This window comes from Epinephelus fuscoguttatus, linkage group LG20 (assembly GCF_011397635.1).
Source record: "Epinephelus fuscoguttatus linkage group LG20, E.fuscoguttatus.final_Chr_v1".
Taxonomy (NCBI): Eukaryota; Metazoa; Chordata; class Actinopteri; order Perciformes; family Serranidae; genus Epinephelus; species Epinephelus fuscoguttatus.
The window spans coordinates 33267892-33289705 of record NC_064771.1 but is presented as its reverse complement, the minus strand read 5'-3'; the positions used below and the strand labels follow the sequence as shown (position 1 = coordinate 33289705).

Sequence of the window (21814 nt, the reverse complement as noted above, 5' to 3'; positions counted from 1 at the left end):
TACCACCGAGCAAGAGACGGGGGAAAAAGCTCATACATAGCCAACGTTACCGTCGTCAGGTTGCTTGTTAGCTAGCTAGCTGGCGTCAGTCATCTGTCCTGTTCTTCAAAATTGTTGGATTTTTCACATTACGATAACACGCCAGCTAGTATAACTATGCTGCCTCGTAATGTTAGCAGGTTAGCTTGCTATCTAGCTAGCAGAAGTCCCCTGTCATCTGTTGTTCATCAGACGAAGCATGATGAATACAGCAAACGCGATAGGTAGGATGAACTCAACTGGAGACTCCATTGTAGATGCCGATTGGAAATGTAGATGGCTCGCAGCTTCCTGTTCAAAATAGTTACGTATGCGTGAACGTAACCGACGCAGTGACGTAGTGAGTGGTGTCCCAATTCATAGGGAAAGATTTCAACCCCTACCCCTCGTTGCTTCATTTCGAGGGCCAAGGGGTAGTGGACAAGGGGGGGTATTGGGATTGGGCCTAAGATTTACAGGACGAAATTTGCCTTCATTTTGGGATGATCGGAAGGACAGCCCCAAAATCGCTATTGTTAATCCCACCAGAGCCCATTCAAATAATTGGTGATTTTATCATTGTAAAACACACAAAATTCAGAGTCAATGGAAACAAAGTAAAATTTACAAAAACTGTCTTGGTTTGTCTTTAAACTGTTTCAACAACTGCCAGCTCTCGTTTGATTGAAATAAACCTTTAATTCACCCAGTTAGATGTTAAAACATGTTGACTCTTTACATGCTTAAATTACTGTTTTTTTAAATGGAGTCTGGTGGGCTTGTTGATAGTCAATTCAGGGCTGTTTCTGGTTAAACAAAAGCAATCTTACTCTTTAACAAAAGGTCCATCTCTGTAGGGATCCTCTCTATAATGTTGTCAGACACTTGTAACAACAATTTGGAGCCTGTCAGTGGCAAAAACAAACTTCTTCTAGTGGACCTACACTGACGGAGTGCACGTTTGGTTACATTGCAGCCTATTTCACTGCTGCCAGCTGTCGCCCTCTCACTCAATATTTGACCAGTTTTAAAGATTGTTGTTCCCATTAGTCACTTAGACACAAAAACATGAGAAACCAGGGTCCAGATTGAGAAGTTTCGAATGTACCCTTTAAGAGTAATTAACTCCAGAAACTCACAATTGTGACATTTTCTGTGATTTTGAATTTTCAGACAAAACAGTGAACATACAGTATTAGTTAATGCCACTCTGTAAACCTGCTTACATTAGAAAAGGTATGCTAGCAACATTTGTCAGGTATATACAGTGACAGAAAATAGCAATACATTATTGACTGCTGTATGAACAAACAGGGTATGTAGAATTTTACTCAGAGGTTAATTAATCTTTGAAAATGTGTGCTCTGGAGTCAAGTACATCTACCAACCGTACTTTAAATAGAGTCTATCATCTTTGTTTTCATGCAAAGTTTAACTCATTTACACCTCGCGTCCATACGCACCTTCACCTCAGATTGTGACTCACATCTTTCCACTGGCTTTAAACAGCCCTGTGTAAAAAGCTTTTGCTTTTCAAGCTACCCATTCTGCTGGTTACGTTACAAGTGCCCTGTGGAGTTCTCTTTATATTCAGTCCGTCTCACCAAAACACACTGTGTTGATTAATAAACCTGTTGAATGTTTTTCTTTCACACTTTTGCAAACTAATCATTGGATATTTTGAAACCTGCAAAGTTTGCATTCATGTTCTTCTTCTTCCTTTCTGCACTTTTCTGAGCACATTGCTACATCTCTTGATGTTGCCGACGCTGGTGAATTAGCACAGCTTGCATGCGGTGCACATTTGCATTATTGCCCTCTGCAGTCAGCCAGAATGTCATGTCACATGTATGTTCATGCACTAATGTCCTCTGCGTGCATAGAGTATAAAGCACCTCTCACACATGCACTGCAAACCTGAAATGATTTGGATATAACCTGGACGAGCTGTGTGTGAGATCGCAGATGTTTGAATCTGTTGCACTGCATGTTTAATGGACTTGAATTTGAGTCCCTGTGTAATAGAGCAGGTAATTGTGCAAAGAATTCAAAGAGAGTGTCAAAGTTTCTGTCATGCTGCTCGTGCAAAACCCAGCAAAAAGCAAAATAAATACAACATCAGAGGGTGAAGAAGAAAGGTCATTTGCATGAAGACGGCAGACAAATAAACGGAACTGCAAGAGACTTGGTTGTTGAAGACCAAATTATAAACCAGCTACAGGGCTGCGTCGTGTCCTGCCTCCTGTATGCTCTATCCAGGTGCTACCCCTCGCCTTTTTCCAGGAAGTCAGAACGCTTCTGACTCGGACAATACACATTCAAAGGGCAACACTGGAGAATGTCCAAACCTCATCCTTCAAACATTGTTGTGAGTTCATGAGAAAATGGCTCATGATCCACACTAAACAGGGACCCACTCGTCAAAACATCGCTCCACAGCACCACTAGTGGACAAAAATCCCACAGGGCACCTTTAAAGACTGCAGCGGTTAAATATAAACCTCATATGCACGTCCTCCTGACCTGCACTGGCGAGCTAACAAGCACTGTTTGTCTGCTAACAACGAGTGAGTCCTCTGTGTTTGGCCCACAAAAACACACCATCAAAGACGACGAGGTTGTAAATACAAAGCAGCTGGTCCTCTTTAGTCACTGAAGTAAAGACCTACATAAGTCCACCTCTCCTCTGCTGTGCAAAATAAAATGATGCAGCACAGATGATACAAACAGATCCTCAGTGCTTCCTCTCGGTGCTGCTCTGTAGCCTCCTCGTCACTCTCTCTGATGCTCGCTGTATTTCAGCTACATATTTATTGGAAATCTATACGCTGTGCCCGGGCCTGCTGCAAACACAAACATTATCTCACACATGAAATTATTCTTTGTGTCCTCTGAGTCAATGTGGCGGCTGTTTTGTTAGTTAGGTCTGAATCCAGACAGGAGAGATGTGACAGTGTCGTCAATATGCCTGACTCTGCTCAGTTTTTGTTTCTTTGTGTGTGCATTCCCTTCAGTAGACGCAGAGGAAGAATGTCACAGAATTAAAATAGCAAACGTTTTCTTATAAAACACGGTCAAGACATTCTCAGAGCGTGAGGAGATATTTTTAGGCGCAGCAGAGAGAGTTTAGCACGTCCAGTAACGAGTGACAAGCAAGTGGGTAACCTGGTTTTTCTGAGACACAAAAAGAATCGTGTGAATCCCCAGTGAGCGCCAAGACTCCAGGCTCAAAACGGACGTCTACTTCTTTCTGGAAGCAGGATATCACACACACACACACACACACACACACACGAGGCCCTTTTGAGTGTCTATTTTCCTCTCTTCTTACTATAACTCTGCAGGTACTTAAGAGCCCCTCTGTCACACAGTTTTACTGCTCTGGTCACACACACACACACACACACACACACACACACACACACACACACACACACACAGAGTGCATATTACGCTACATTATGCCTCCACGGTCGGCACAGTGCCTTGCGTGGGCTGAGAGAGTGAGTGGTCACATTACACTGTAGTTACATCACATTCCTTCAGTCTCCTAAGCAACCAGGTGTCCTCTAACAACAAAAGCAACACAACTACAACCCTGTTATGTCATCCTCCAGTTGTCACACAATGTTCAAGGTTCCGTATCAAAAAAAAAAAAAAAAAAAAACCACACATCTCACGTCACGGCGTTCCTGTGCAGAAGATGCGGCGGTGGTGTTTGGCGCAGTCAGTGGGGTTGCTCTGGAACAATGAAAACAGCCGGGACAGGGAGGAGGTGTGAGGTTGTTGCTTTCTGAGAGCAGCAAAGCAAAGTTTGGAGAGAGGTTAGGCTTTCTTCCCTGAAAGAATATGGCAAAGTGACTCATCTAAAGCCAAAAACTCTGATAGAGAGGAGAGCCTTGATGCAGGTGGGCCGCCCATGGCTTTTTCAGAAGCAAGAGAAAAAGAGAGAATCAGTGGTCACTGCCTTGGCCCACAGATATTACACCACAGTTATGTAAAAACTATGGAGAGAAAAGAAGTTAGAGAGAAAAGACAAAGTGAGTGAAGCCAAAGCGGGGTGATGGTTGTAAAGAATGAGCGTTATGGAAAAATCTAACTCCTCAGCAGTGTATTTGTCCACATATTCTTTTGCTGTGTGAAGGCAACGTGAATTTTATATGGTTTCGTACAGAGTCAAAGGAAAGACGGGATTAGAATTACCCTGAGTTATCTCTATCACGTGTACCCTGAAGGGGATCATGCATTGGGTCATGTGTTTGCTGTGTGTGTGAATTTGTTCGTCTACAGCTAACCTGGCATACTACTGGACCAGTTAGCCTAAAAATTTGTGTGCACCTTTACAACTGTACACTCAAGGACCTATTGAGGTTGCATTGATTCACAACTGTTGAAAAACCTGTTTTATTGATTGTTTTATACCGACTGCTGACTCCTCACTTCTTTAACCGGCTGGTAGGCGGCACAAGTTTTCCAGAAATCGGTTCAGCTAGAAAAAACGAGCCGAACTGTGTGTTGCAGGCCACATTCTGGCCCTTATCTGGGCTCAGAAACTGACATCAAGGGGCGTTGGTGGCTTAGTGGATAGAGCAGGCGCCCCATGTACAAGGCTCGGCCAGGTTCGACTCCAGCCTGTGGCCCTTTGCTGTATCTCATTACCCCTCTCTCTCTCCCCTCCCTTTCACACTTAACTGTCCTATCTATAAAGGCAAAAATGCCCAAAAAAGTCTTTAAAAAAAAAAAAACTGACATCAATAGAAAAGTTTGAACTCATTTTGAAGAGGAGCATTGGCAGATTAATTCCATACCTGGTATGTTATGATCCACCAAAGTAAGGCACAACACATGATGAATAAATCATGTTCATTATCCTTACTGCCATCTTAACTATAAGGGAGCCAGGGGGGACAATTCCACGGGGCGCAGCTGCACTCCACACAGGGCTATTAAATAAAGGCTGACACATGACATCGTATCACACCATATTATTGGGGTACAACACAAGCGCAGTGAAATCTGTTCTGTGCCTCCCAAAAGACTCAATAGATGCAGCACTATCATAGAACGTGTGGATGATTGATTTGCTTCACTGCGGCATCCACAGTTGGCCATGAGTTGCAACACATTCTCACCCCGACCTCGTCACATGTCCACGTTTGGTCACGGAATTTCCACGTCCACATACGACATGCAAGGTACCCTGGGTGCATTGGTTGTTGACGTTCTGGGACACCGTGTCAAGTTCTGCCTGTTACATGCATCGTCCTCTTTCAAAATACACTTCTGTTTTCACAGGAAATTTACCATTAACATACAGTGTCTTTCAAAATAAAAGCATTATGTTATTACAACACCGCAAATTGGTGTTTCTTTTTCTTCAACAACAAACACGTGGTTAGGTGTAGGAAAAAAGCCACCCCTCCCGCTCACCCCACTTGGACATTCGCCGCCTTAACATCTGCCCTTGTCCTGCTGCATTTTCCCCTGACGCCCCCGGGCGGCGTTAAACTATAATGGCAACTGGCCGAGTATCATGCCAACGTTAAAGGACGCCTTTTTTAGTTTAGACACTGCAAGTCACTGCTCAAGCGTTTGATTTCGACGACGACTTTGGAGTGAAACCGGGCTCTGAGTTGGAACATATCGTAAACAAAATAATAAAAATAAAAAAATATATATTACCATAAATGAATGTTTTCTATTTAAAAATGTTCTAGTCTATATTCATCATTATCCATTTGAGCATATCCGAAAAGTTCAAGGCCGAGCACATCAAAGGAGGCTTAAAAGATCGCACCGAAAGAGCTCCTGACCATCCATTTATTTCTAGCACCATCTGCGGAAACCCTCTGACATCGCAGCTCCAGTTACTTTGCGCATGTGCCAGAGCTCCCATGGAGTCAAGGACCATGTCCCAACCTTCATTCATAGTAACAGTCATGGCCACAAACTGGCTGTGACGCACTATTGGTCCGTCATACCGCAGCAGGAGCGTCTCAAAAGTGGAGCATTTTGCCTTCCTAAATATCTAGACTTGCAGGTTTTGTTTTTGTTTTCTGGTTTATTTTAATTGTGTTTATTGTTGTTATTCCCTATTATGTTGTGTTGTAGTCTTCAGATAAAGCTTATGAATAAGTTGGATCAAAGGTTTGTGGCTGTTTCACTTATTATAGATAAATCCTCATAATTATATTGTATCTTCAAAAATGTGCTGCTGTGCGTCTGCTGGAATTACAAGCGCTGCCTGAAGCTATCAGCTGGGGCAGCGAGAACGTGGCCGCCTGGCAAAGATCTGAGGGGTATTCCAGAAAGCGGGTTATGTGAAAACTCAGAGTAAGTTAACCCTGAGATGAAGGAAACTCTGAGTTATCCGTTGCAGAAAGAGAGGTAACTGAAACTCTGAGTCAATCACCATGGTTACAGACTCTGTGAACATAACCTGCTCGATGGCAGGTTTTCTTTAAGAAACCCTGAGTTTTTCTCTGTCTCCTCCCTCTCTGTTTCATTTCCTCATTCATTCAGTCCGTGTCAAAGCTTGTATCAAAGCGCATTCATTAGCGGAGATTTACCGTCTGTCACAGTCTAAATCCTGCTAGATATTAGTTTGTTACTCAGGACTGTCTTAAGTTACTGAATTTATGCACATCAATCATTTCTTTGGACATCAGTTTTTGTCTTTACATTCAAATATTACACAGCGAGAATTCACCCTCAGCTCAGAATCAAACCTCCGTCCTTTTTATATTTATTATTTTGTATAACACTGTGCACAAGGATCAGACTGTCAGTCTGTTAGAGCAGCTCCCAAATGTTTATTGCACATAATGTGTAGGTCTAATTATTTAAATTTTAAAAATCGGTATAAAGCTTTAGACACGTAGTATCAATGACTAATGATCTCTGTCACTGATGTCATTGGTCGCACTGATGGAACATAACTCCTATAGCCTAATATTGGGGATTATATGTTCATATTTCTGAGTGAGCAATGGTGCAGCATTTCAGTGTCTTTAAATTTGCTACATTTGTAGCTGAAATAAAGTCACTGAATGCTGTTGAGTCAAGATACAAATAGATGTGCAACATTTTAAAATCTACTATATTTTAACCTCAACGTCTTTTCAAGTGCAAATCACCAAACATATTATTACTGGGTCAGACTGTGAGTTTACAGTCATGTCTTTATGTCTTTGATCAATAGCCTAGCCTAGCCTCCCCATCAGATTAAATCTGAACAAATATATTATTATATATTATTAATATAATGTAATGTATCTACAGCGTGATACACAGTCAGATTCCACCACTTTATCTTCATTAAGGAAATGTAAGTCTGATAAATGATGAATCAACTTTTTTATTAACTTTATGGTTAACTTATTGACACTTTCCTCGCTCTGACTCAGGCTCTTCTTTTAAAGATAAACGTGCACCGTCTGCTACACATGCATTAATATCTCTACATCCACTGGATTAAAATGGAGGCGCTGTCTTTTATTTACCTGTTGCCATGGTGAATCGTGGAGTCGGAGCTCCATTGATGATGGCTTTTTATTGTCGGCTTAACTCAGAGTGAACATACTCAGAATTGACTGAACTAACTCAAATCAGCTGTTCTGGAACCGGTAACTCAGAGTTTCCTGTCTCAGAGTAAATCAACTCAGAGTTCAGGGATAGACTCAGAGTTTGTTGAACCTCCTACCTGGAATACCCCTCTGCACTTTACTGAGTGTACTTTTCTATGTTGTTATATTTAGAGTTAGGAACACAATCTTTAAGTCAAGCCTCATGTTTCTTTGCACATAAGAGACTTCAACACAATGAGGCGCACAGCTTATTGATTAATCATCAGAATCAGATCGGCACCCAAAAGCCCAGGTATCGGTATTGGAGCTGATAAAGTCAGACTAGTGCATCCCTAATTAAAACTGTGAGCACTACAGTGTGTTATTGCCTCTAGAAATGATGACCAAAACTACAAAAATAAGACCCCTTAAATTTTTTTATAGAATCATGCAAACTCAAGCTGCAGATTCACACTGAATGGCAGCAACTTCAAAGACTTGCGGACATAATTAAAGCAAAAAATAGAGGAAATGAAGGGAGACGAGGGTGAATATGAGGTGTGTTTGTGTGTTTGTGAATGCGCTCCCGCCTCCAGGGTTTTCGACCTTGTTATCTCCTGAAGGTAATGGAGGAGGATCCCTCAGAGGCGTTGTTTCCTGGAATTATCAGGGCTTTGATTTGGCACAGAAATGTCCTTCAGGTGTCACTGGTCTGGCAGCATTTTACACTTTGCCATAAACCTGATTAGTGAAATCTGGCTGGTGCTGGACGGACATTGTGTCTGTACTCCGGGGAGCCGCTTGTCTGTCACTGGCTCCACTTTGGCTCCTGTTTGCTCCTTTTTTTGTTGTGAGGATTAAAGATGAAAGGAGATTGACACTCTGTGCTCTGCAACACTTTTATCAACCACACTTCAAAAAGAGTTTCTCATCTTTGTTTATGTGCCGGCAAGCCCGAGGACGTATTATGGTTAATTGGATTTCGGTACTTGCCGTATTGAAAATAATTAACACTTAGTCACCAGTCGTGACTTGTTAGCATCTTTTGGAAATGGTCATTATGTTCTGTTTTCGCCCAGGATGATGACTGTGTGCAAAATTCTAATTTGTCAAACATATAAAAATCTGCTGCATTAAGTTATGAAACAAAACATTTGACACAGTGCAATTTTTTCGACTTATTCAAGAGCCGGGCCTAAATTGAAACATCTGATATATAATACAGACGAGAGCACAGCAGTTCAGCATCATTCCCTCTTTGTTCTGGCTGTCTCCCCCTTCCTTTACCCCTGCTGACCCTTGAAAGCCGTCTATGAATATTCCATCAGCCAGCAGGGCCTCTGCTCCCCCTCTTCATTTAGTCATTCAAGCTGTAAGTAGCTTACATAAAAGTCCATATTTATGTATATGAACATAATCATAGCATAAGTGTGTGGATTCCCAGGCAGAGCAGGAAACATTGAAAATGAGTTTGAAAAAGGGGCAGAGACATCGCAGGAAATGGAATAGGTTTTGCATAAATTAGCACTCTGCGAATTATGTCAGCGCTGTTTCTAGGCAGGACATTTCCTCAGTGTGTGTGTGTGTGTGTGTGTGTGCGTATTGGGTCTAATATATGCTGCCCAACGGTGATGATACTGCAGAGTGAGATAAATGACCTCATATTCTCATGTCTGAGCCGGGCTCTCAGGTGCTGAAACTACAGTATCATCAAGCTGCAGAGTTATTAATGCAGCTTCAGAGCACTGTTTACTGTTAAATGTATCGTAAACTGTATTAACTTTGTTGCGATGTTACAATCACACTTTTATTACTGGAAAATGTAATAACTTAAAGCACAAAACAAGCTTAACAAGCAGCCTGCTGGTGGGTTAGTTATCACAAATTTGTGCTGTGCAGTCAAACAAACACAGAACTTTATTTGTAGTATAAAATCCCAAAAGTCATTATTACTAAAACTGGGGAGAGATTGAACGTGTGCACCAAATTTCATGGCAATACGTCCAATAGTTTTTGAGATATTTCATGAAAACCATGAATGCCATCTTAAAGGCAGCACAGGAGGAAAAGTCAGGGAATCACCAAAGTCAGTGGGGTTTTTCTTTCTTGGGATCATGATGTCTGCACCAAATTTCATAACAATATCTCCAATAATTGTGGATATGATTAACTCTCAGCCAAAGTGGTGGACCGATTAACCATCAGATCAGCGTTACCATTTTTAGAGCCATGCAAAGTGTTTTGCACAGTGAAAATACATACGCAGTCAATGCAAAAATGTGAGTAGACGCGCATTCACACAGGTCAATGCGAATGACGCGAAATTTGTGTTATTGCGTCTACATGAGCGTCGAACATTTTTCAACTGGAGCGAAAAATTCACGTGACGCTATGTCATGAAAGCCTTTCAGTATTGAGATCTAGTTGAGATTCTCCTGATATTCCTGCGATGGAGGACAAACATTAGCTATGCTTCCATCCAAAAGTGATTCAAATCATTGGGAAATGCGCATTAAAAGAAATACGAATCCTGTGTGTTTCCATTAAATGTACAGACTTTCGTGAAAACTACAAACTCGCGCAAGTTTTCTGCAGAACCGGAAACAAAACAAGTCTCGCATTCTTCTTCTTCTACGTTTTCTGGCGGTTGGCAACCAGCTTGTAAATGCATTACCGCCCTCCCGACCCGGAGTGTGGATATCACCATGGAGAGAGGTGCGCTACGTCAGACTTAATTCGAACATAACTGTTTCCATCCCCCGTTTTACGAATCAACATTTTTTCAAATCAACCAAAACCCGGCTAAAGCGAGCGTATTTTAGTTTGTGCGAATCAGGGGATTTTAATTCGAATTTTGGCGTTTCCATTATAATTTTCCGATGCGATACTTCTAGATACGCATCTAAACAGGCTGATGGAAGCATGGCTATTGTGGCCGTCTGTGTGCATCCAGCGCTCTACTACTCCATGTCATCTTTTAGCCGTTAGCTGCCTTCCCCAGTTAGTTAATACAACCGTTAGCTTTGATAGCCAGACACCCTAACTGGCAACTAATTGGTTAATATTTAGGAAAATAATGCACAATTACACGTAATAAGAGAAGCTTTTACTTCTGGTCTGGCACTCCATTGACTCAGTGTTAGCTTTAGCACCGCAGTTCAAAGCGCTATCCATGTAGAGGTGGTGAAATTTTAATGTTCTGTGTTGCTTTGTGTTAGAGAAACATGGTGCCCACCCTCCAGTCTCCCTGGTGACCAAGCGGCTTCATTTTGAGCTGCAAAACCCCTTTAGCATTGTTAACTATGTTAGCATCACTAGCCGTGCTGACACTGCTAACAGTGCTAACAAAGCTAAAATGGTTAACAATGCTAAAGGGGGTTCACGGCTCAAAACTAAACCATTTGCTCAGCTGGGCTCCCAGGGAGGAGACCAGAGGGTGGGCACAATGCTTCCACAGCTACTGGCGGTAATCTAACCTTAATGAATGCTGTTGCTAGCTAGCTCCTACCTGACCCAGCTGGTGTGCAGTGCAGAGCAGCCAAGACTAGCTAACCGGTCGGGCCCAGAGGATGGGCAGTATGTTTCCACATTTTGACACGGCTAGCGAAAATCAGATTAATGGTTAATCGCTGACATGGTGTAAATGTCATATAACTTAAGTAAATGGTTGGAATAGTCAGATAATGAATAAAAAAGAAAGGCCCAGATTGAAAACAAAGTTACTCTTAAAGTCTTTGGTTGTATTATAAACACTTTCTTCATCCTCTCACCAACAGGCCTCTGCCACAATCCCCATTTCAAATTTTACCTAAATCAATACTGATTTAATAGAGGTTTATTCATTTATGCTGAACCTGCCCTGCTGCGACACAGGTGAGAGCAATCGTTAACACATCGTTGAAAGTGCCAGAACATCTGATCCAAACTGAGCAACCATCACGATCAAAGAAACAGACAAGCATTCACAGTTTGTGCCGTCCTTATGCAGCCGATGTGCAGCAAACTCTCAGCAGACTGAGCAGGAAGTAAACTACACAGTATCTGTGGCATTTCAAATCCCATCCTACTTTGAAGGCCAGTTTGAAAAACACAACCCTTAACTCAAGCAGCTCTTCACTCATGGAGCTGAAAACCGGAGGCAAAGGTTTTACAACACAAAAGACATCCAGCATTATTGGTTTTGGCTGATCCAGGTGCCTAAAGCTGGAGTAGGTTATTTTGGCATCTCTGGGCAAAAATCTCATAAAGTGGACAAACAGAACCCTAGACTTCTGCACCTCCTCTTGGCTCTTGTTTTCAGGCTTTAGAAAATCTAGCACGTTACAGGAGACTTTGCCCGATCACAGGTCATTTCAGAAAGAGGGCGCTCCCATAGCTAACTAAAATTACTTTTCTTGGTTTTGTTTTTTTTTAAAGATTATTTTTATGGGCTTTTTGCTTTTATTGACAGGACAGAGAGTGAAATGGGGAGACAGAGAGAGAGAGTGGGGACTGACATGCAGCAAAGGGCCGCAAGCCAGATTCGAGCCTGCGGCCGCTGCAGCAAGGCAATGCCTCTGTACATGGGGCGCCGGCACTATCCACTACGCTACCGACGCCCCCTTTTCTTGGTTTTGTAAGAGTCACATCCAACATGAGTTTCATTTTTCTGACCAAACCTGCCACCTGCAGATTCATCCAACCTTTTTATGTAGTCAGTTTCCTCTATTTCCAGCTTACACAGTATATGGATTTATCACTTTCTGCCCTCCATCTGAATTTTGTCATAATAGTAAGGTGATTGCAGACCACCTGAGCAGATGTGCGTGCGTGACCCTTCAGATGGTGAAAGCTAGGTGCAATGGCGGAGAATCCTGCAAATAAAGTTTTTATTTCAGCATTGGCAACAACACTGCAAAGCAACCCAAAAAAGGAAAGCAGTTTTTAAAAAATTGACACTTAAATGAAATAAAACACGTGTCAGTATCAGCGAAGAGTTTCAGAGATGGAGAGAAAATGTTGCTAATAGTTTAGCCTTCTGCTAACTGGAGTCAGAGGCTCATAGCTGCAGCTTCATGTTCGGGTTTGTGTAGCTAATGTTAGCTAGAGCCTCAAATCACAGTCTGTCCTCCGTCTAACTCCACGCTACAGACCACCTCGCAGGAGGGATTGGACAGGTCTGACTCCCTGCCAGATTAGCAAACTTTCTGTTGCTGCTGTTACGCAAGTTAGACCTAGCCACTAGCCTGCTATGACACCCATTTGCACTAGGTGAATTTGAGCCACTACAGCCGCTGACCAAAGGTCCATCTCCTGAGCTTTCCATCCCGCAAAGCAGTCCACAAATGAGACAGCTCGTGTTTCATTTGTGGTCTGATAAACAGAGAGAGAGAGAGCACAGCAAGGAGAGGCTGAAATTAAATAAGATTAAATAAATGAGTGTATGGGAAACACTGGGTTACTGTATGAAGCACATGCCTGTGGTCGTCTAGTGGGAGGGGCTTAGGACACAGAGGGGAGAGCTGCAGGAGGAGAGTGTATTTATAAATTCTGCCTGTTTTGTTTTGTGTGGGTTTTTGCTTTTTCCGTATTTCTGCCTACCCCAGCTGTAACCAGGCCAGCATGATCCAAACCCCAAAAAGGCAACCCAGACCCCTCAGTCATCATTCCAGCTGTTGCCATCTGGCAGGACATTCAAGGTCCCACTTGCCAGAAAAAAATGGGTACGAAAAGTCATTTGTTCCCTCTGCTGCTCAGACACATAATAAAATACCCCCAAAACATTTTAGTATTTTACATATTTTAACTGCCCTTTACTGTCTTTGTGTTGCCAGAATGCCAAAGGCAAATTTCCGTTTCATGTAATGCAATGGACAATAAAGTTTCCTCATCTTCACCTTTTTGAAAAAAAGCAACAATCTGATAGAATGTTATTATGGTCTGTCCTTTGTTTGATTGGCTTCTGTCTTGCTGAGGATTCTGAAATGTTTCAGTGTGTTATTATGTCAGAGCTGCCTCCAAAAGGACCTTGTTAGTGAAAGAAGATGAATACAATTATGTTTTGTAAAAAGTGTTGTGTTCAGTGTTGTTCTCAAGAAGTTGACAGCTCTGATTCTCAGTTTTTGTTTTGAGGACAGTCAGACTCAGGGAAGGAAACAACACGGAGTGAACGTCCAGATCATGCAACGCATTAATCTGACTCACTAGTCTGTCCTCACAACAGAGATGACAAAATGATACTCTTTTTCTGCACAAATTAATGTGTATTATGTGGAATGCATATAATAAAAATACAATAGAATAGGCCACAGACTCTTTTCCCATTGCCTGTGGATGTGTATGCCTTTTTGTTTTTTCCTTGTTTCTGGTGTGTCACGTTCAGCATCACAAATGTCCTGAAAACAGTATTGTAAGCGGTAGAAAGCACTATGAAAATGTTATGGTGGTTGCATTCAAAGAAATTATGTGATATATTTCGTCAGTTTTACGCATTTCAATTACATATAAAATTTCCGTTCAATTGATCAAGTAATTCTCACATAAAACAACAAATACCATTTATGTATATAAATCAGATAAAACTGAGACGAATAGACTTCGACAATTTATGTAACTATAGCCCATAGAATTTCCATAGAATTTTATTGTTGATGTTCATTAACATGTTTGAAATACATAGAATTTATTAGAGTACTAACATAAATTTTAATATAGTAAATTAGGTAAATTCTATGAGCTGTAGTGACATAAGTTCTTATTGTCTATTTAGTTTTATTTGATGTAGTTACAAAAATGGTAGCTTTTTGGTTTACGGTAGAATTACTTGACTCAAATTGATGGTGATTTTTTTTTGTCGGTGAAGATTCTCAGTCATCCAGGTCATGGTAAACGTAAGTGCTAATATCGTAGGCAACTGGACTTGCTTGCGTTTCTTGAAGACGTTTCACCTCTCATCAGGGTTTATAGCCTGCAACTTTGTACCACTCTTTTAGAACTGAAGAGGCTTCGTGGATGAGAGGCGAAACGTCTTCAAGAAATGCAAGCAAGTCCAGTTGCCTATACGATATAGCACTTATGGTTATTTTTTTATGTGATTTAAATACTTAAAGTCTTGAACGATGTTCATGTGCTGCTTCAAGGGAGATGGATGGAATTTGTTGCCGAGATGACAAAGAGTCGCAGAAGTTACAGACGGAGGTAAATTTGGAGAGTTATTTAGCGTCCTTCCCAGCAAGTAAAGCCAACATGGTTGGTACCAATCAATGCGTACGGTTGTCTAGTTCACAAGGTACCACTGACTTTGCACTAGCTTAGAAAATAAGCATACCACAGCCTCTTAAAGGAAGTCAGCTCTTGTTATTTTTGGAGGTGCTACTGCTTGGACAGAGATGGCTGTAAAACAGTTGCAGAAGTTACCAGTGGAGGCGACAAGCCATCGTGGCATCGTGTTGGAAAAGGGGCAGAAATAACATGTCCACCTAAGTGTCATATTTCCATTGATTGGAGCTGGAGCCGATAAATAACCATGACTACAGCAAAGTGTTTTGTCCCAGGAATAAATACCGATCATAACCTTTCCCACTAAAGACAAAGGCCAGGTGCTAGTTGGTGTTAGTGGGCTTTATGTCCAGTGGGAAATGAGCTTTAGTTGTTAAAGGGAAATTTCGGTTTATTTTAACCTGTCTCCTATCGTTCTAAATTTGTTTCAAGTGACTAGTGACATAAAAATTATAGTTAGCATGTTAGCCGTTAGCCTAGATACAGCCGGGGCGCATAGTAGCGTCAGACCTGTTGAAACATAAGCTAGATGGTAAACAAACATGGCAGCACACCGGTAAGGTAAGACAACACGTTTACATGTCGTTTTCTATATGTTCTCTGACATTTATCCTAACGATATGAGGCGGTCTTTGTGGAAAAAAAGCTTGTTTAGTGGACTAACTTTGCACTTGAAGGTTGCCCATTCACTTACGTTTTAACAGGTCTGACACTACTATGCGCCCCGGCTGTATCTAGGCTAACGGCTAACATGCTAACTATTATTTTTATGTCACTAGTCACTTGAAACAAATTTAGGACGATAGGAGACAGGTTGAAATAAACCAAAATTTCCCTTTAAGTAGTCTGCTTGAGGCTCTCGACTCAAGGATATGTTAGCTGCTACTAGCAAAACAGAATCTCAAGTTGCATTGTGGGTAATGTAGGCACCAGGTTTTGACAAGTATGAAAAAAATAAGTGGAATAAACAAGACAACATTTCTGGTTCTGCTGCTGTTTTTTTTCAACTGTCCACCATGAGTCCAACACTGTTGTAGTCTTTAAACCATGTAATTTTTCTGCCTAATCCTAACTAAACCTTTGGACAGATAGGAAACCGTCATATGAATCAGCTGTAATGTTTTTGTAAGGCACTGACAGAATATGTAATCTACTGTTTTTGATGGAGGACTTATTAGACTCACAGCTGCAGATAGTCGTCTCATGGGCTCATCGGTTGGAAGGGGTGAAAGGTTGTTGGACACGTCTAATGAGCAGCATTTACGCGATACACATAAAAAAGTCAGAAATGTCCATTAAAATCTTACATTTGACTTTATTTATTTAACATCTATGAGATGGAGAAACAGAAAGTCACAAAAAGCTGGCACCAGATGCAAATTTAATGAATGTCACTGTCCATGTGTTTGAGAGACAAATACTGCTTATGATAACAATGTGAAAAACAGATTCATATTTACATGCTTGTCAGAATTAAATGTGTAATTTGCACATTTGCACTGTTTTTCAGAGATCTGCCGGGTTCAAAATGTGCCACTAAAAAACAATAAAATCGACTTCATCATCCACTGTTTTTCTTGACTTTGCAATGCTGAGGCAACACTTTGCAAATGCTTCCTTTTTGTCTGAGAGTTGAAAAGTTTCTTTAGGTAGATTATTTTGATTTGAATGATTTTGCCTTGTAATGTGTTGCTGCAGCTGTGAGCGACTGCAGTGCAGTTTTGTTCGTTTTAAAAAAAGATCTTTGTGAGGATATGATTTCCCAGATTGAGCAGCATTATCCAGAACATCGAACAAGTCGTGCTAAGGGCGACGGTTTCAGCTGTGATTCCCATTTGCTTCTGCGAGTTAATTCATTCAACAGAGAAAAACACTTCCTCTGTTCAATCGAAGGTGCCAATGTTCTCAGTCTGATTGCGTCAGCGCACAACCCCTCCCGCCCCAAACACAAGCATATACACAAACAAACGCACCCTCGTTCTACACGTTTACCCCAGAATAACCCGTCTCAAGGTCAGCTGGAACAATGCAGCGTCAAAAACCCTAATTAAATGAAACAAACACTTGACAGGTGTGTCTCTGATTATAAATCATGCACGATGACAGAACCAAACCTGTTGTGATGCATTTTCCTGTAAAGCGTCAGGATGCCATTGAACAAAATAAAACAAAAATATAAGGTGTATTGTATTGTGTATTGTACTTGGACAGCGTCCTTGGTGGTAATTGAATAATTTCCTAAACAAAATCAAACTGGAAGGCTATTCCCTCGTGAAAATGAAATCACGGACGTACTCTCACCTCACTTCACAGCGCATCATGTTTCAGAAAAACAGCATCAACAGCACTCATCAGCACATAACAAAGTACATTATACAACAGCTTCAAGCATGGAGGAGCTCGCTGGGATCCAATTTAAAAGAGCGAGGGGGGGAAAAAACATGATTAACGAGGGCGAAAATGCAGAAAAACAAGCCCAGCCCGCGAGAGACTGTGCAGCAGCACAGTGGCTATGTGATTAGTGATTAGCAGGTAGGCTAAAGTCATGATTCACTTCCTTAAATTAGCTCTTTTGGACATGACACCATGGGAACTGACAAGAAGGGAGGGCTGAATACTTCAAATGAAGTGGTGCTAATCAAGTGAGGAGTGAAGACCAGCAGGATCAGGCTCTGCAGATGGATGGGAAGCGAAAAATAAGGAGTTTGTAATATAACCTACTGACCCCTCTCACAGGCCACTGCAGAGACACGCAGTGACTGACAGACTGGCATGGAGCTAATTATCATCAGGCCTGTCTGAGCATGTGAAATAATGACTTGATCTGAATGCAAACAGCATGAGTAAGCAGAGGCACGCCTCCTTCATAGAAGTTATCAGCGCTTCATGTTTCTCTCAGCTGTGAGAGACCAGTGAGGGTAAACCCGGCTGCATTTCAGCACCACGTCGCTGTCCGCTCTTAATCCACTCCAGGCTTTCTTTGAGGACAATAAGAGGCCTCCTTAAAGCTTCACTTCACACAAAAAACCTTTGTGTTTGTTGTAAAGGAAGACCTCACCACTGCAATATAATCAGGAACATTTTATCATGATACCCAGTGCAGCATTCACTTACAAACTCTTCCAGTTAAAGGATCCTGTATTCATCTACACTTATTTTAATGTTCAGTGTTTGTAGCTCCGAGACATTAATATTGCCCTCACCTTATATTATTATGGTTTATAGCCGCGCTATATGTGGAGGACGGATGGCAGTGTTGTCTGTGGTTCACCACTGTGAGGCAGACTGATTGCCATTAAATTCTGCACAGAGATGCATGCTCCCCGCAGGATGAATTGTGACAACTTTGTCGATCTCTAAGCTTTTCCGGTAGCGCCACCAGCAGGTTGAAATGTTTGATTATGAGTTAAAATGTCTTGCCAACTTTTGGAAAGATTGCCATGAAATTGAGTGCTCACTCTCGTGGTCCCCACAGGATAGACCCTACTGACTTTATGATGCCCTAGTGCCACCAGCATATACAATTTTTTACTTCTTAATATTTTAGCGTCCTGTTGCTGCGTTTCTTTCTCCTTTTTTTGCCACCAAATCAAATCAAAACATCACTGCGTTTCCATTGTTTGTGCCACTAAAAGTGGTTGTTTTTTTTTTTTACCAACACCTTGCTGCATTTCTATTGGGGAATTTGCCGCTAAAAGGAATTATTTTTTATGGAGACATCGCTACATGTCTACCAGGGATAGTGGCTGTGTTTATCCTGGGGACGATGGCACCAAAAGTAGTCTTTTTATCAGGACATTGCTGCATTTCCACCGGAGATCGTGCCGCCAATAGTGATTGTTTTCTACCGAGACATCACTACATTTCTATCAGGGAATGTGCCACCAAAAATGATTGTGTTATATTGAAACATCACTGCGTTTCCAACGGGGACTGTGCCGCCAGAAGTGATTGTTTTTACCCAAATCATCACAGCATTTCCAGCGAGGATTGTGGCACCAAAAGAGGTTATTTACTGAGAAGTGGCTGTGTTTCCCTGGGGAGGATGGCACCAAAAGTAATCTTTTTATTGGGACATTGCTGCATTTCCACCGGAGATCGTGCCACCAGTAGTGGTTGTTTTCTACCGAGACATCACTGCATTTCTATCAGGGAATGTGCCACCAAAAGTGATTGTGTTATATTGACACATCACTGTTTTTCCAACTGGGACTGTGCCGCTGAAAGTGATTGTTTTTACCAAAACATCACAGCATTTCCAACGAGGATTGTGGCACCAAAAGCAGTTTTTATTTATTGAGACATCACTGTGTTTCCACCGCGGATTGTGCCGCCAAAAGTAATTGAAATGCTGAGATAGCGCAGCATTTCCAAGGGAATTGTGGAACCAAAAGAGGTGATTTACTGAGATGTGGCTGTGTTTATCCTGGGGATGATGGCACCAAAAGTTGTTTTTTTTTAATCGGGACATTGCTGTATTTCCAACGTGGATTGTGCCAGCAAAAGCAGGTATTTTTTTACGAAGACATTGGTGTGTATCCACCATGGATTGTGCCGGCAAAAGTGATTGTTTTTTACTGAGATATCGCTGCATTTCCAACGGGGATTGTGTAGTATCTAAAGCCAAAATATGATATTTTTTCCGAACCATAACCAGATGGATTTTGCACCTTAACGTAACCACACATTAACCACTATGTTGTTGAAACACATAGAAACCTAGAGTTTCAAAATACCTGCTATGTTATAAAGTGAAGCGTATTCATAATTTGCAGGAGCATGCAAAGCCAACATTTCTTCTCGGGATTGGATTGACATGTCACAAAATCTACTCGATAGTTTGGCACAAAATTCGGCGATCCCTTTACTTTTCGTAGCACCATCAGCAGGGTGACATTTGACATCACAGCTTTTGATGTGAGAGAGTTTGTAGGTTTTATTTATCAGACTCATGCTGTTCTCTGGTATTGATATTAATACACTGAAATTATATTGGAGGGGGTGACATACAGTCAAAGCTAAGCTGAGATGCCTCTATAGAAAGTTGTTCTGGGATATCTAGAGTCAGGCTGTTGTTCTGTTACTTCTACTAAAATCATCCAGATGTTCAGGACAGTTTCATCCACATGCAAGCTTTAATATTAAAGGGACAGGGAGAGGGGCTGTGTGGGCAGGTGGCCGACGTCTATCCCCTGGAGGATGCTCAGGGCTGGTTGGACACTTAGGGGCTGTGGGTGCCTGGCGCCTGCAGCATGATGGATTGATCCAGTTGTAGATATACTACAAAAGGGCATGCATTGCCTTCCTTTTTTTCTCCCTTTGTATTCATCTATAATTCGTCTGATGCACAGTGTTTGTATTACCAAGCCATAAACACCCCACAGAGGGTCCGACAGTCCACCAGCGCTTTACTTTTTCTGTTTTAGACAAAATATTGACACATTTTCAGATTAAAAATAACTGCTGGCTCGACATTGCTAAATATTCCCGCAGGCTTGTAAGTTTTTGCAGCACAGGATAGAGTGTTTATATTACTGAACCGTCAGGCGTACTATTACTATTGTGATATTACTACAGCCTGCCGTTCAAATGGCAATCCGAGGGAGTGATATGCACGGCGAGTTCAGCTGTGATGTCTTTATAAAGAGCCATCCTGAGAGCTGTTACCTCCTGTAATCATCTCAAACATCATCATTCACATGCAAGCCTTCTAATATAAGGAGAAGGGATGAGCAATGTAAGCATCTATATTTAGCCTGATGAGTTTGTATTTCCAAGACAAAATGTTCCAACAGCCCCACAAGCAGGTTTTTTTTTCTCCTTCCACTGTGAAGCTATTGTTTCACAGGAGAGGTTAGGTAACACACAGTCACACCAAGTTTGACTGCAAATAAAAAAGACATGATCCAATGTTGACATGAAGTGTTTTTGGTTGGTGCATTTGTAGAGGGCTATTGTGAGATTTCCGTAAGTGTGTTTAAGACTTGGATATGAGCATGCAGTGATGAAACGAGGCCAGAGAACAAGTACCCGACAGATGTGGGCTACTTTTGCTGACCGCTTTCCATCAGCACTGAGCTGAAGTTGAAGGTTGCCTGCGGCCATGGCATCGCTCTGTGTGTGTGCGTGCGTGTGTGTGTGTGATGCTGATGTTGCCAAAGGGCCGAGCACCACGCGTCTCCTTTAAGGAGATGTATGCATCAGCTGTGGACACTGCAAATAAATTGCGCGTACAATAAATAAACACAGCAGCAGCAGATGACGATGATGATGATGATGATGATTATGTTAAAGCTTACATCCCCGTGGCTCGTTTGAAAACGAGGCTGTTGGTGCGATGACCAAAACATGGCTGTGATTAGACACCCAGATACACACACATTGTATCCGTCACATGAAAGACACTGCACGGATTGTATAAGGAGGATAACTCACGCGCTCCCGATGATCGATCCGTAAATGCCATCGCTCGGGGTAGTGTGGGAGGCGGGGGATGAGCACCCCCCAAAAAAGCGCTCTGTCTCTCGATGTGTCCAATGCCCGGTGGATAGCCTGCTGGCCGCTGCTCCGGTGCTGCTCCGGTGCTCCTGTGGCAGAGACGCGCACGCCTCCTGTAGCTGCTACTGTGCAGGACTGAGCATCACATCGCACACCGTGGAGCCCCACTAGTGTGGGATGATGATGTCGCGGGAATAGGAGCGTCAGTCTCTCCTTCTAACGAGAACATCTCCTGCTTGAGTCACCCTGCATGTTAGAGGCAGAGCCAAGGCAACCAATCTCTCTGCAACCTGCACTTTATATCATATATCTCATATTCTCATTTGTCCCTGAGGAATTCAAATTACAGCCAGCCTCACACACACAATCCTCACACAGTCTCTGGAATAAAACAAAAGCAGCACACTGGAGTCAGTGTATTCACAGCTCGGGGTAAATGCAAACAGTTCAACAGCTTACATTTAAAGCCACATGGC

The 21814-nt window shown here is 42.1% G+C and overlaps 1 protein-coding gene across 1 annotated transcript in view; it reads right to left on the bottom strand.

Moving 5' to 3' along the window:
• Nucleotides 1–21588, bottom strand: part of tbkbp1 (TBK1 binding protein 1) — a 105413-nt gene extending 83825 nt beyond the window's left edge. The window contains exon 1 of the mRNA XM_049563830.1: nucleotides 21276–21588. The gene's annotated coding sequence lies outside the window, so the exon portion shown is untranslated. The remainder of the gene's footprint in view (nucleotides 1–21275) is intronic.
• Between the last annotated feature and the right edge of the window lie 226 nt (nucleotides 21589–21814).